Here is a 6,409-nt window from a genome sequence, read left to right on the forward strand (position 1 = left end):
AATATATTAAAAACAATAAATCACAAACACCCGCATTTTGGCATACTATGTTGTTACTACGACGTGCGCAACGAATAAGACAGTAACTCAATTTTTTTTTATAACTATTTACAAATGATTTTATTTTATTTTTATTGTCTTTTTTTTAAGTTCTCTGAGAGTATTAGACATTGTATTTATTTGAGTTAACCTTTTATAGGGTAAAGGGAAATAATTTCCCATTATTGAAAAAAAAAATGTAATTTGTTATACGTAGTGCAATATGCATTTAGAAAAATCGGTTGTATGAAAAAATAAAGATATTTAAAATATTGGATTTTGATTTTTAAAGTATTAAAATTTTAACAACCTATTTAAATATTCTTTCGTTTCTGATAGAATATCTAATACCTACTTTCCTTGGTGTAAAGTCACATTTTCATAATGTATAACATATGGCATATAATTGCATATTTAGCCACTTTTTCCTTGAATATTTGCATCATATTTGACACTTTTTCCAACACGTAAAATAGAAACATTTGAACAATATATGTGGAATAATCAATCTTAGGAATATTTATGTTTTTAAAAAACTGGGGAAGTTCATCGTGTATAGGGTACTCTATAGTAATAATGGATGTGTTTGAATTCAATGATAAATCATTGCAGTTAAAAACGACGTTGAGCGGAAACGGTGTGCCAGACTCTATTTGTTAGGGCATTTTATAATTTCCTATTTTTATCACTATTAGTAATACACTAGCTAATATACGGTACATACCTATGTTAACTAATTTTGCCAAAAACATCGCATACATGGGTACCTAGGTATATAATATATATTATAATTTATTGTATATCATAAATTATTATTGTTATTAACTTATAAGTGATTCCCTTAAGGTGATCGAGTAAATAGAATCATTGTATAATAATAGCTTAATATTTTGAAAATGTCATCGTGTATAATAATATAGTGTATATTAAAAGTAATTGTGTATATTATATAAATACGAAATTCTAAAAAGTTTCAAGTCATCACGATAAATATGTTTTGAAATTCGAACTGCAAATGCCTATAGGTATATTTTCGATATTTTTAAATTGCTGTAAGTATAATTAAAGTAGAACCTTGTATGACGTTTATGTTTTGTGTACCTATTAAATTTGAAAAATATTTAGTAAAAATAATTTCAAATTCTGATATTTAAACTAAAATTTATTTATACTTAATATATTAAGAAATTTAATCTTATCCATAAGAATTTTATATTAACTTTTGGTGAATATGTAAATCATCTACGGATATTTCTTTTTGAATAAAAACTGATTTTGTGTAAATATATATTCATATTGTTTTTTTTTTTTGATATTTCTTATTATTTTAAAAAGTACTCAGAATTTTTGCTTTCAACCAGACTCATTTACCAACTAGATCCAATTTTTATCAAAGTAGAATAGTGAAGTATTTTTATTGAATCTAAAATGTTAAACGTGATGCTAGACATCACACATTATGTGCTGTGAACTTGTGAATTGTATATAAGTCGCTACCTATAACATCGTTAACTAGTTAAAATTATTTTAACACCTAGCAAATAGATTTCCAGAAAACCATTTTATTTTGATATGATACAGTTATAAAAAAGTAGGTCAGCGCATTTCGGCGGTGGATGTTTGTCCATCGTCCCTTCTGGCCTCGGACAGGATAGTGTAATTTTACTGTATTCGATTTGAATGCAATGGTTGCATTCGATAAAAAACGATTCTGAGCGGACGAGGCAATCTTTTTTATTTAATTTTATTCGTTTCTATGGTGATAAACAAAGCTTTTTAAGAACGATTTATATAAATAGGTAATTTATATAATTATAATTATAATTTATAATTAGGAAATATCATAAAAATATAAAATAAAAGAAAAAGCTCATAAGTCCGCTAAAATTTTACCATGATGTCTAGGTATGGATAATGTAAGTAAACAACCCAAATTTCAAGTTTTTACGAATGTTTTTAACAGAATTACAACAAAAAAACTCCCAAAATTAAAATGTCTATAAATAGCTCAAAAATTGCTAGTATTTTCCGAACTTTAAACCGTAAGGAACATAATCCAAAATACAAATTATAGACTTTTTATAAGCTTTACAGTTGATACAATTATGACATTATATAACTTTTATGCACATAGGTATAGGCACTTATAGATTATAATTATACCTACTGTATTTAGTATATAATAATTAATAACCAATTAATAAATATCGAACTAATATAATTATTATTACTTTTCTAAAATATATTTAGTAGTCATAACTCTCTTGATACATATGTACAGATTTTTAATACCTGCATAAGTACTGCAAATTTTTTTTTTACTATCCATTTAACATTGTAATAGGAAAACTTTTTTAATTCATATACTTTTATAATATTTTGTTAATAATTGTATATTTGTTAGATATACCTCATTGTTAAAAAAGATAGTATACATTATATTATACACATTTTTAAACGTATTTAAAATGTAAAAATCAATAAATCCTTCAAATCGTATAAAAGAAAACCATGAAATTCTTTCGAGACAGATCGAGAATATCACGCCTTGTTTTGTATAATTAATTATAAAATATACAGTTTTATGTATCAGTTCAAAGTCAATATCAAAACAATAATACTACAAAAGTACGAAACCAGGTCGATCGGTAAAAAAACTAGTTTGTATCGTATAATAGTGCTCTTGCTGACGGTAATGTTACCTACAAATGGCTTTCATAAACACACTGCTCCGTCACACGATTTTCATGTTAATTACTAAAAAATATCACCATTACCTACTTATGTTGTATAAACTCAACAATTATATATTGTTTTTAAAAAAAAAACCAGTGTAAATTCTAATGACAATTAAAATAATTTAAGTATATTATTATACTACAGTGGTTCGCTCTTTTAAATTATTGTAAGTATCGGTTATCATCTTTTTTTCATATTATAAGAACAAATAACATGTATCCAGTGCATTATTGCACTTGGAACGCAGTTTATAAATTGTTGGATTGAGCTCCTTTACTTAATAGTTCTCAATTCGAGCACTGATGATACACCGTACCATATAATATGTTACTTATATTATATTACTTTATTGGTTGTAGGCAACCAAACTTAAGGTTCTCGCGTGATTTATTGTTTAATTTTTTTTTATACGCCTTATAAACTATATGCCTATAACTGTACCCGACTGTGCAATAATAGAGTTACAATGAGTTGGTACCACCAGCGATATTATTTTTTTTTACCTGTTGAAAGCCCATTGTGATTCTCTGTCGTATAATAGCAAAATAAATCTATGATTTTCATTATAATCATTATGTTATAATATACTGACTGACGAGTGCCGATAAAACAATATTATTTCGATAATTGGGTACCCATTATCAAGATTGTGGCGTGTCTACGTCAAGACTATTATTAGAAGAATAGAATTAAAAATGTTCTAGGATATAAAGATTTCTTGTTTTAACATTTCACAACACTACAACGTGTTTATATATTATACAGTTGTACCTATATAATAAATATATATTGTATATTTAGACATAAGAAAGCAATGGTGGCGGCATTACCTAATTACACATTTACAAATTAGGTATCATTATACTGCAGGGATCAGCGTCTATACGTACCTAAGTACGCCGAGTACGGGACAAGTAGGTAATTATAGGTAAACTGTAAACCGTAAAGGTAACTTACCAATATATATTATATTAAAGTAGACCTGCAGGCAAGCCTGAGCAAAAACCAGTTACAAAGTTAAACTTAAGTTAATAATAACTATCGAACTTAACTTTTTTAAATTTAATTTTTAGTTTAACTGATTTTTTGTTATATAAATAAATAACGAGTTACTTTTAATCAAGTCCAAACTTCGTTAGTTTGTAAATAATTAAATAATAAAAACAATACAATTATTATTGATACTACATATTGCATTGGCATTTACTATTTATTATTTTAAACCATTTACTGATTATTTATGTATTAAAAAAAAATTAGAATAACTGTTCACTTTAAACTTTTTAAAATATTTTCTATCAACTTAACTTAACTTAACGCAATTAAAAATTATTATTAAATTGGCAGGCTTGCCTGTCGGTATATAATTTAAGCATGCGGATATAACTATAATAGTTAAAAGTCAAAACAGTTTCATATACCTACCTATATAGGTAAGTATACTGAACATTGATAGTAGTAATGAGTGTAATAAAAACAAAAAAAGAAGGTTAAAAATGGCCTGCAAATTTTAATTTACGTTAATATTATTATTTTAAAATTATACTGTGCCTACCTACATAGGATATTAGATATTCGTGACGATTATAAAATGTAAATTGTCGTTCTTCAACCGTAACCAAGCAATAAGTAATAATCAATAAAGCTTGTATAATTATTGATTACAAATAAATTAATTATTATAATTTATATCCCTATACTTCAATAAAAATAGGCACTTTAAACGAAGAAACCTTGTATTTTTTCGAAGTATAAATTAGTATTATAATTAAATATCTACCTGGGCAACATTTCAATAGAAAATTAAAAATAGAATAAAATAAAAAAATTTTTTATAATAATTAAGATGTACCATACGCGTACGAGATGTGTATAATTATACAACATATATTGTGTCCTATATATTCTATAATACGTACTACTTTATTGCCCATTGTTTTTTGCAAAAGTATAGATCATTAAAAAGTTTAACTGATTTATCAATTTTATCAATCCAAAACTAAATACAAATGCACATGAACTAGTCGGACATGTGAATAACTCAGTCATTTTATCTGGTAACATATATAGTCAACAGCATAGGTAGCCTTAGATGTGCTGCAGGTATCAAATTATATCAAAATAACAAGTACCTACCTGAAGTACCTAAGTAAGTGGTCAATAAGTATATTTATAAAACATAAATCAAAATTTAGTATGATATTAGCAGGAAAGAAGTATAACGCGTTAATTCGACAAAAACTAAGTAAGTATAATTAAATACTTAAACTTTCAGAGACAAGTACGATGAATTTTATTAGGTATAAATGTATACTAAAAATAATATTAGCTAATTATCATAAGACATAAAATATATAAAACTAAACAGGTAACTTAATGAAATTTAAAAAAAAAATAAAAAAATATGTGTGGAAAATTAAAAGGAATTTCAGAAATAATAAGTGTTAACAGTTTATTATAAATCCATAAAAAATACATAAAATATACAACAAGCATGTATTATATTTTTATTCAGTTGGAAACTTAATGTCCGTCTTGGAGGATTCACTCAATCGTAGAATTAGTAAATTCGAGGACTTTTCTTTGATAGGTACAATAATATAATATACGAGTGCAGGACTATACTTTATATGTATGTCATTAAATACCTACGTAGAGTAAATTAAGACTTATTATAGCGAGGAATCCACATTTCCGAAAACGAGTGATTAAAAATTATTGATTATATGATTATTTCTGCATGCAAAAACCTCAGGAGTTATGCCTTTAGACATAGAAAATCAAAACTTGTCAAGGGCAATAGTTTTTAATTGATTACAATTATTTAATATTAAAAATTAAAATAACACGGGTAGTACATGTTGGACACTGCTCAATGCAAGCCAGTGTTTATAATTACTATACATTTTAAAGTAAGATAGGTCATAATTATCATCATTGCATTCCAAAAAAAACATGGGTTGCTATAAAATAATAATTTTAGAAAGTTTTCAAGACTGAGCGCTAAAGTGCCCAACAATTTTTGAGAAATTTTATTTCATATAGAATATTTTAATATATTAATCATTATATCGTTACCTTTGTAGTTTGTTCGAATAATTGTGAGGTCTTATACACATATAACTAAACACGTTTAGATAAACTTTTATACAAAAATCACCAAACTGTGAATAATAGTACAATAATATTCCGCAATAAGTGACAAAAATATTTCAAGTATCAAGTGTAAAATTGTCATAGTACCTACTAAATCTGACGACGTAATGCTTACCAACTACCAAGTATAATAAATTATCACCCAGGTTGGTATTATGCGGCAAACAGTTGGCAGTACGATCTTACAACTACAGTTCGTAATAATTATTCTTATCATGAACTGTTAAAACTTATTAAAAATAAATGAGATATTATTTAAGCTATGCTATCAGTGGTAGATCTTAAAATATTTATAATACATTCAAACTCGAATTATGTTATAACCAGTTACGATTAACGATAGGTAGGTTTATGTTGTGTGTACAAGAATACATTTTACAGACTACTTTTTCACTTTATATATTATAGGTAGTAAAATAGGTACATAAAAACTATACATATATAACCTAATTAAATTTTAATATACATAATTAAT

Source organism: Metopolophium dirhodum, chromosome 6, assembly GCF_019925205.1.
Source record: "Metopolophium dirhodum isolate CAU chromosome 6, ASM1992520v1, whole genome shotgun sequence".
Lineage (NCBI taxonomy): Eukaryota > Metazoa > Arthropoda > Insecta > Hemiptera > Aphididae > Metopolophium > Metopolophium dirhodum.